At 52.7% G+C, this 10,111-nt stretch overlaps 2 protein-coding genes across 2 annotated transcripts in view; one reads left to right on the top strand and one right to left on the bottom strand.

Annotated features, from left to right (window-relative positions):
- Nucleotides 1-6,398: 6,398 nt before the first annotated feature.
- KCNT1 (potassium sodium-activated channel subfamily T member 1) overlaps nucleotides 6,399-10,111 on the bottom strand; it is a 115,581-nt gene continuing 111,868 nt past the window's right edge. Inside the window, exon 28 of the transcript XR_008972135.1 lies at nucleotides 6,399-6,408. The gene's annotated coding sequence lies outside the window, so the exon portion shown is untranslated. The remainder of the gene's footprint in view (nucleotides 6,409-10,111) is intronic.
- CAMSAP1 (calmodulin regulated spectrin associated protein 1) overlaps nucleotides 7,618-10,111 on the top strand; it is a 33,209-nt gene continuing 30,715 nt past the window's right edge. Inside the window, exon 1 of the mRNA XM_057409090.1 lies at nucleotides 7,618-7,795. The gene's annotated coding sequence lies outside the window, so the exon portion shown is untranslated. The remainder of the gene's footprint in view (nucleotides 7,796-10,111) is intronic.

The following is a 10,111-nucleotide window of genomic DNA, read 5'->3' as shown; positions in this document are numbered from 1 at the left end:
ACTGCCAGGGCAGTGTGGATGATGAACTTGAACCAGCCCCCCAGCTTTTAGGGGTTGAAGCTGGGGCATTCCTGGTACTCAGTGTCTGAGGAGCAGGTGGCTCACTTCTAAGGGTACAGGTTCTGCTGCTTGTGTATCTCTGCATGAACCCCACAGCAGTGAGAGCAGAGAGAGGATGATACTGCCAGGACCTGCTGATGAACTGTGCATGTTCTTCAGTGTCGGTTTGATCGGGGAGATAAAGGTTGCCAGAGCTGCTCCCCCTGTGTGCCAGAACAGTCAGTGCTGGTGAGCCTTTACAAGGCGTGGGAAAAAAAGCATTGGTAAAACACATCATGCTTATGAAATAGAGGAGGGTAAGAGTGTACAGGTTCAACAACATAACCAGGTGTTGCAGCAGCAGTTAGAGACCATAGGAATACTGTGTCTTTAAGATGCCTGAAGGCTCAGGAATATGTGGTTATTTCTGGAATTCATTACTCTAGAGCTCCACATTTACATAGCCAGGGTGTTGGGGAGTGTGTTCTTCCTGATCTGCCAAATGGTCACCTTGTTTGGTACAGCTTTAACATAGATAGTCCAGCTTGTCTTCTGAGAACTCACTTTGCCAGTGGCTGAAAGAGGCCAGAATTTAGGAGGTGATAAGCACAGAAGTCATAGGAGTTGATTTAAAACAAAAAATGCACTTGAGTTTAAACGAACACTTGAATTGCTCAAGACGTGATGGTGGTGTTAGGGTATGAATTAGTAGCAGACAAGGGAGCTGTGGGCCCCGTCACACCGGGGTGTAGTGCTGCTTCATCCCAGTGAACAGAGCCCACCGTGCCTGCAAAGGTGTTGGTTACCCTCGTTGTTACAAAACCTGCAGAAACCCCAGAAAGATCCCTGCTGTTGAGTCAGAACGTGCAGACAGCTCTCCAGGCACAAGGAGCACGTGTGGTAAGAGCTGTGCCTGGTGATGAGCTGCCCTGTCACAGGCTGAAGGGTAGAGGGCTGGTGGATCTGGTCTGTGAGCCAGTGAGAGGTCCCTGAGCACGTGGGGATGGAAGTCTTTGCTTTAACGAGTGAAACGCTGTCTTTTTGTGCTGAAGAACTACTCACAGGGATAAGGATTTACAGGCTCAGGTCCCGTGCTCGCATCTCTGGTGATCAAGTTCTAACTAGCAAAGGTATGTTTGTCTCATAGTGTGGTCAAGGGAATATTTGGAAGCCTGTGAAATCGAGCAGTAAGGAAGCAGGGAGGTAGGTGGCTAATCCCATGTGTCTCACAGTTCTAGCTCTTCACCCCATCAGTCAATACAGACAATCTACTTTTGATGTCGTGTGACTCTTGAAAGCTAGCTATTTATTTAAATATATGTAACTTGTAATTTTGTCATCAAAGCACTGATATTTTTAGTAGATATGTGCTAAATGGAAGTTTGTTCTCAGGGCTTCGTATTTATACTCTTTATAGGGTGCATTTAACGGGATGTATCTGGGGAAAAATGCCAGTGGCTGCTTTACAACTTGGATCTTGATTGTCTTTCCCTGTGAGCCTGAGCTAGCATCACCCTTGGAACAAACCTCCAGTGTCTGGTCCAGGCCAAAGCATCCTCCACTCTTTCTCTCCCTGTGAGCAGTGATTTGAGTCTTCTTTGATAGCTGCATCCCTTTGGCAATGGTCACACAGGATCTCCATGTGCTGGGAAATTAACTTGTGTGGTTTCTAATGTGGTTTTCAGTGCGCTCCTGTGGGAGGGTGTGAGGGTCCCTCCTGCCAGAAGCCTGAAACCTCTAGCAAATATCTCTGCTTCCTGGCTGCTCACAGCCTCTGGCACAGATGAGTCCCACAGCCTTGACCCCTGTTCCTTCTCTCACCCTCCTGGAACCAAACTTGTCTTGTGGGAATGGATCTTCGCAGCCAAGAAACACTTGAGTGGTTATTGAAACCCTTTTTAGTTAGGCCTGTTAAGGTTATTTTATTGGTGATCCATGGGCTGAGGATCTTTTAATGTGTTTTGAAAGCTGTTTAACCAAATGAATGTATAGTAGAGCTGTTGGCAAGCATTGCCTGAAGAATGAGAGATGAGCAGTGACCTCGACTTCAGTGGCAGTTTTCTCTAGGTCCCTTGCACAGGATGGTGAGTGCTTCATCCAGAGCAAATGCCCTGGCTTTCTACTTTTAATACTTAACATGTCTGTTAACTAGCAGGATAGTGGCCCTTGCGGCTGGGTATTTCCATCTGATCATAAGTCCTTGTGCTTTAAGGCATAAGCAAACCACTGATTGTATCTTCCTCTCTGGCTCATTATTCATCTGAAGGGTTTGTGGTGCTGGTGTTGGCTAGGACAGTTGGTGTCTGTGGCTAGGGCAGTGATCCCCATGTCCCCACACGTGGCGAACAGTACTGAGGTGAATGTGTGGTCATGGTGGTGGCTCTCACATCTGGGTATAACAAAAGGGGTTTTTAAGGACCTCTCGCCCTATATTTGAAGATCTTCGGGTCCTGTTTGCAGTGTGTGAACTTCAGTCAAATTCGTACCGAATTTGGATGTAGTTTTATATCAGTCTCTGGAAACGGGAGAAATTGGAGCGCAGTTTAAACCAAGCCCCACAAAACCAAGTGTCTTTGCAGCAGGTAACAGAAGCCTGTAGAGCTTCTTAAATTGCTTGGTTTTCTCATAATGAACTGCCCAAGATGGTGATTTGCCATCCAGCACCAGGAAGATTTACCTTGCAAGGTACTGGCTCCATGTTTGTCACTTCGCCTGTGTAGCACATCCTTAGGTACAGCATCCGAGACTCTTTGTACACACTGGCACTGATGTGTGGCATGCACAGCTCTTTCCAAGATGTAACATTACTTTTAGGAAGCTTCTCTAGGGCGGATGTCGCCGAGCCTGTGGAATTCAGGGTTCATTCTGGATGGGCTCCTGTGGGTCACTGACCTCTCCTCAAGTGGGAAAACCAGCAGGGCTTGCTCCTGGGCAGCAGCCCTCAGGCAAGGAGCACCAAATGCTGCTCATCTGCACTGAAATCTATTCCTGGAAGTTACTGGGGTTGTTGTCAAAGCCTAGCCTGCTCCATCCCTTGACCGTGTGGAGAGGTCGTACCCACAAACAAGGCCAGAATGAATGCTGAGTCTTTCAACCTGCTCACACATACACACTGAAGACACTGATGTTATGTGTGCTGTAAATTTATAATATATCTTAAAAATAAAGGTTTTTTTGATTTATTACAAGGTGTTCTGAAGCATCATTCTCAGGAGCATGTTCTGAAGCATCACTGTCAGGAGCAGCAGAGGTTTATGAATCCACGTCGTTCAGTGTTCCTTGTACCTGCAGGCTGCTGGAGTTGTTTGTCAGGAAATAAGGTATTTCAATAGCTGGTTGAGAAACCTGTAACAAAACTTGTGCAGAAATTCCTGGTTCAGTGCCTGGTCTTCCACCTGGAAGTTGTTTCTCCATTTTCCAGGAAGTCACCTTGGTGAGATTCATTGCAAGGGCTGTATGAAGCAGGATTTGGTTATCCCCTGGGATGAACCAGTGCCATTTAAGAGGGATTTATCCTCATGGTGGTTGACTGATAAATTAGAAGCCTTTTCTTCCATAACAAGGGAGCCCTCATGAGGGAAAACAGATCGATAGCAACCAGCATCTGGTGGTGTGGTGGGAGGCAGTAACTCCAGGTGATGAAACTTGTGGTGCCAGTGGTGCTGGCTCTGGGGGGATGAGCTGTGTGTGGTCGCCTTGGGGGCGAGTGATGGAGTGTAAATGTGTGAGGTGGTTTCTCTAAGGAAGAGGAGGGGTTATCCTCATTTTCACACCACATTCAGGGCAAGGAGAGCACTGACAGCAGCCTGTTTAGCCAGTGGTGCAGCAGCTGGTAAGGAGTTAATGTTCATTGTGTCCCATGAAAGATGGAGGATTAGGGCATGAGACATTGAGCTGCTGCTTGTCCAGCACAGGTTTGCTGCTGCGGTGGTGGTAAATGCAGGTGTTGTGGTGACAGGTGGCCCCTAACTCAGACTTCCTTTGTTGCACTGATGAGCTACAGGACAGTACAAAGGTCCAGCTCTCCTCTCATTTAAACACAAAACCCCTTAAAGCCAGTCGTGGTGTATCATTAGATAATGGTGCCTGTGCACCTGAACCGGTACAGCAGGTCTGGGCACGAACCCACACCTTAAACATGAAGAAGTGCTGCTATCTGAGTGACAGGATGGGTGGTGGTTGAGGTGCGTGCTGGCTCTTGGGGCCAGAAGCACATGGAGACGTGTTGCTGGTGTCCTCCAGCAGGGACAAGGACAGAGACATGCTGCTGCTTCACCCCAGAGCAGCCTCCAGCCAGGTCCGGGCTGCAAAGGGTGGGGAAGGTAAGTACAGGTTGCACATGACTGTGAAAACACATCCTGGTGTTGCTAACAGCACAAATGGTGTGGCAAGGGAGTCATTCCCAGCCCTTCCACGGGTGGCTTACGGAGCCGCTCCCAGCACGCTGTGCACTGCTCGGGCTTTCTCCTCTCATGCCCTCACCTGTCCCCATGAACCAGTGGTCGCAGTAACCCCTAAAAAGGAGCAGCACATCCAATAGGTTCAATGGGAAATACAGAGAGTGGGCTTTGATAAAGGCCTGTAGGGACAGAACAAGGGACTCCTACACACCAGCAGCACCCAGAACACAAGGCACTGTCCCTCTGTAACAGCCCAAATCTTTGCTCTGTGCTTAACTGTGCTGTTTGTTTTAATGGAGACTTTCCTATAAGAGAGGAATTGGCCAAAGGGAGCAGCAGCTCTGGGGATGCTTTGCTACAAGGAAAATGGGTTTGGAGAAGAATTAATGGTGCAAATTCGTTCCTCTTGCTATTCAGAAGCCTTCACTTCGAAGGCAGGAGGGGCAGTTGTGAGCTGGGCTGTTGCTCTGGTGGCTTAGTCCTGGAAGATGGCTTGGAAAGGGGCAGGTCTGCGGGGTCCACGTGTGAGCAGCATTGGTACAACTGCCAGCGAGCGTGACCTGAGCAGGGACAGCAGCGCCCCAGACCTGCATATCCAGTGTCAGCAGGAATCCGGTCCCTGGTGGAGCCGGGGGAGGGACATCAGTAACTTGAGATGTGCTGGACCAGGCCGCGCTGACCAAAATAAACCTGGAGAGGTGACCAGCTCCAGAAGGGAGGCAGTCGGGTGCCTGGATCGGGGTCAGGGCCCAGATACACAGCCTGAGCTTGGAGCCTGTGAGTGCCGGGGGCTCCTGAGGGGTCACCGGTGGCTCTGGGTGGTGGGGTACCACGGCACCAGCTGGCTGCTGGGATGCAGTTGTATGTGGTTAACACAGTTGTAGGTGGTCACTGCAGCAGCCGATGGGATGCAAACCCCCTTCTTGGTGTCCTGCACATCTCCTGCACCCCAGGATGCTGTTCTGCTGCTTCCCTTCCGCTGTGCCAGGGAAGGGTTGAGCTCTCAAACAGGTTTCATGAGCGATGCCATCAGCAGTTGCATAACGAGCTCTCCCACTCCGGGAAGCAGCGTGTGTGCATGGAGCAGGGAGCTGGGGCCGAGCCAGGGCTCTGTGTGCATGGAGCAGGCGATGCCTGCGGTGGCTTTGCACTTATATCAGGGCAAGAACTGCCTGAGCACCCCGGTGCTGTGCAGTGTGAGCAGCCACAGGTGCACCCTCAAACCGGTAATTGATGGGAGACTGGTAGCGCTTATGCATGATGTGGTTACTTGGCTTTTATGAGCTGGAGCTTGGGCACAAACCACATCTGTGTTGGAGTAAAACCTCTATTTGTCCTCTGTGGAAGGGCTGCTCCGGAGGGAATCTGTGCCTGGGAGCCCTGTACCTGCAGCAGCTCCCACTGCCTGGAGTTGGGTTCAGTTGGTATTTATTGAACATTTATTTAGCCCTTGGAATAGTGCAGGTGCCAAACCTGCTGCCTTCAGCCATGCCCCCCCCCCCCAACCCCTTCCCATTGCGTGAGGGCTGTGGTGGGATTTGGGATGTATCTCTGGATTTCTTGGCCCACGGGATTAAATCTACTCTGTTCCCTGTGGTCCCTGCAGCCACAGCACAGCCTCAGTAGGGGTGAGCCAGGCTCTGTGGGCTGCTGGACCCCCGCATCCTGCATGGCTCCTATGGGAAGCGCACACTAAAGGGCAGATAGACCCTGGTAAATCCATCCTTAAAAGGACACCAGGGGCTATTCCCGGGCTGTGGCAGCCGCTTCCATCTGTGTGTTCCCCGACACAGGAGCTCGTTGCCAGGCTGCGTGCGATGAATCACGGGGCGCTCTCTGCTTCCCACCCTGTGCCTGCCTTCCCCGCAGACGGGCGCCTTCCTCCCTGCTCCCACACCAGGAGCAAGCACCCAATTCCCCATGAAAAGAGCGACCCTTCCTCATCCCTCCTCTCCCACCCTGCGTTCCCCTTGCAGGAGCATGGTGCCCACTGAGGCCCAGCCCATCAGTGGTGCCAGGTTCCCTGTGTTTTCACTCATCCGGGTGTCTGGAAGCACGATGGTGCCTTTCCCACTGGACCCCGGGGTGCAGCCCTGCTTGCTGCAGGGTTCCCCAGTGCTGTCATTGAAGCCACTCAGATTTCCGTGGGTTACCGTGGGCTTTATTTATAGTTTGCTGGGCTAAAGATAGAAGCCCCAAGTGTTGGGTTCCCTGATCCCAGCCTCGGTGAGGGGGATGCCCAGGAGCCCCTAAAGGTGTCTGGTGGGGTTGAATGATGCCCTCAGGGCTGCTCCTAGCGAGGGCTGAGAACAGTTTATGCCTTGGTGCCTGTGGAGCTGCTGCACTGCTGTGACCTGGTGCTGTCCCTGCTCAGGGCAGAGCCTCGAGTGGGACTCATCCTACTAAAAATATTCCCTTCTGTCTCATCGGGCTCAATCTGACGGAGCCTGTGAGTGAGAGGGGAAGGAGCATCAGTGTCTGGCTGTGTGTAAGGAATCCCTGTGTGCCTATGAGCAGACATGCTACCGAAACACTCTGAGAGATGTCTGCATGTGGAGTGTTTGTGGTCATCCCCAACGCCCTGTCTGTGTGCCCAGTGATGCTCCTCCCTGCTCTTGACCAGTTTCCAAGCAAAGCCCCTTTTTTGGCTCCTGTTGCATGACCCTGCCAGGCTGCTGGCACTGGGAGCTGTGAGTGCCTCTGAGATACAGCCATGGTCCTGTTGGGATGGGCAGAATCCCATTGGGATGATGAGCAAGAGCAGCATGGCTCAAGATGAGGGGCCCCTGAAGGTCACCTTCCCCTGTTCTCGAGCCTGGTGTGAAGATGAAGCCAGACAAGCAGTCTCTACCCATTTTCCTCGATCTGGTTGTGATTTGTTTAGAATTGAGGCCCAAGTGCAGTTCAGGGGAGCAGGGCCTCTTCCCCCTGGGGTGTCCCCCTTGCTCTGCATCAGCCCCTTTCATGCCCAGCGGATGCATGGAGGGGCTCCAGCATCTCCTGCCTCCTAACTCCACGGGTCTCCAGGACCCTGTTGAGGGGGGCTGGATCCGGATGTTTTCCCAGCACAAAACCTTCCGTCTTTAACAGGAAAACCAAACTGGGAATATCTGCTCCCGGCCCCCTCCTCTGCATCTCTGATGTCACTCACAATCAGCGTGAGTCATTCAGCGGTTGCCGCGGCAACGGCAGGGATGCTGTGGAACACAGCGCTGCCCCCAGCCCTTCCTGGGGAGCGGAGGGGACCGAGCCCCCCAGCGCTGAGACCCGGGACGTGCCATGGGCTCCCATGCCACAGGCTGCTGCCCACAGCCCCCCGACACCTGAGGCTGTGAGGATGCCGACGGCTGCCACCGGTAAGTCAGCATTGTCGGGGCTGGGGGGCTTCAGTGGGGGTCCCGTAGCATCTGTGTGTCCTCATGAGCACCCTGTGGCCCAGCCCCATGGATAGGGGTGTCCTTTGCAGCATCCCCTTCTCTGTGTGCTCCTGGCAGCCCCAGGGGTCCTGTCACCCCAGTTCCTAGCGCCAGCCTGGGGGTATGGGCTCCTTTCAGCCAGCTCTGAACCCTGGGAGCGAGGGGAGCCTGGGGCATCACCCTCAGCATGCCTGGGGACCGGGATGGCACTGCACATATGGGCCAGGTCCATACAGCCCCACACATGGGAGTATTGATGCCTGGTGGCCCAGGTCACCAGCACAGTGCCTGCTTTGATGGGGACAGCAGGGTTCACCCCTGTCACAGCAGGATGGGGCCACCACCATCCACATTGCATTTCAGCTCCAGGCGCTGCTCACAGTGGCACAGCCTCTCTCTCAGGATGTGCAGGGAGCAAATGGTGTGCCAAGCTCTGCAGCACAAGGGATATGCCATGCACCCCGGGGCAGGAACAGGCAGGGGTTAGCTGAGTCCCCACACTCCTGGCTGGGATGCTAACGCCCTGGGGTGCACGGTCTGACCTCTGCTTTGAGGTCCTCAGCTGCAGTTTGCTCTCAGTGGCTCGGAGCTGCTGGCGGGGTTTGGTTTTTCCTGCTCGGTGTGAGTTTTACAGCCATCAAGTTCTTGCTGTAAGTAGGACCCGGAAAAGCAGGATTTCAATTGCTCTGACTAATTTGTGCATTAACACACTTCCCTGGCTGCAGATTTAAGAGCGTTCTAGTGCGGCATGTGCAGGCTGGCCGGGACCCAAGGGGGTGAGGAAGGCTGTGTTTGGTTTGGCACCTCTTTAGAGGCAGGGCGAGAGGGGACGGGGCTGCCAGGTGAAGGGCTTGGCTGTGTCCCGGGGCTGGCACCACGGTGAACCAGGAGCTGTGTCCCACCGGAATGACAGGAGCTAGAAATACTGAATGGGATGAGTGAAATGCAGTGGGAAGTCAGCACCTGCCCCCCACCAGCAGACCCTGCTGTGGTGAATTGGTGATGCTTTAAGTGGCTTTTGAGGCAGTTTATCTGCCTTTAGAAGCTCTCTGGGCTGAAGCCTTGCACACCAGAATCACCCGGAGCGAGCTGCAGTGCTGTCCTCCAGGGCCACACGGTTTCTATTTGTGGAAGGAGAAGCCTTAAAATCCAGGAATCACAGCCCTTTCCTCAAAATCCCCCTGTATCCCAGACCATAACTGAAACCTGCCCCAGGGAAAGGAAGTGCCTGGCTCAGGTTCATCCCTCCTGTGTCGGAGGTGATATTCCAGGACCTGGCAGGCAGCTTCCATCTTTGTGCATCACCTGGGGGACCTGGAACAGGGCGGCCCTGGTTTGGTTCCCATGCGAACACCTCCCTCTGAGTAACGAATGTGAAACGTTGCAGTGAAATAATGATGCTGTAACACGTTTTGGGAGAAAGGTTGGCTGGAGCCTGCTGTGAATTCCCAAAGGTAACACTTCCCAGTGGTTCAGGATGTTGGGTTTGGGATCAGTCGCACCCCAGCTTGTGCGGAGAGAGGGCTGCTGTGCCGTTTGGTTGGCAGTCCGGTTATTGGTGCGCCAGAGCTTTGTACTGCCCCGGCCACAAACCCAGTGGCATTTATTGGGATGGCAGAGAAGCTGTGGCTGCCCCATCCCTGGCAGTGTTCAAGGCCAGGTTGGACACAGGGGCTTGGAGCAAGCTGCTCTAGTGGAAGGGGTCCCTGCCCGTGGCAGGGGTTGGAGCTGGATGAGCTTTAAGGTGTCTTCCAACACAAACCATTCCATCATTGTATGAAGATGCTGGGTACATCCAAACTTGCTGTCAGCTGCCGCACAGCCAGGAGCAGGGGCAGAGCTGGCATTTGGGATTCAGTTAGGGCTTTTTTCTTCTGCCTGTCAATTGTTCTTGCTTTCCAAGAGTGTTTAAATAGTGGTGAAGAAGTTGGAGATGAGTTATTCTGTCTTTGCATAGTTATATGTTTGTGGTAAATAGAGTTTGACTTTCCAAAGTGCCCTTAGGAAAAAAGTGACTTAAAAAGGAATCATCTGGGTCAAGCAAATCAACAGTTCCCAATGAAAATGATCTCTGCCTGAATGCTGCCCAACTCCAACTGCTGAAAAGGGTTTAATGAATACAAAGATACAGAGAAATTTACTCATTAATTAGATGATGACAACAACCTTTCAGCGCTTACCCAGCTAGTCCCTGGTTGGAGGTGCTCAAGAAAGAACAAGGCATAGGGAAGGCACGCTGGGATCAAACCTCTTGGT

The sequence above is a fragment of the Pezoporus wallicus genome, unplaced genomic scaffold (genome assembly GCF_028554395.1).
Source record: "Pezoporus wallicus isolate ANWC-B61680 ecotype Strahan unplaced genomic scaffold, APGP_CSIRO_Pwel_v1 contig_8341, whole genome shotgun sequence".
Taxonomy (NCBI): domain Eukaryota; kingdom Metazoa; phylum Chordata; class Aves; order Psittaciformes; family Psittacidae; genus Pezoporus; species Pezoporus wallicus.
The sequence above is the reverse complement of the archived record's forward strand: the minus strand, read 5'-3'. Positions and strand labels throughout refer to the sequence as shown.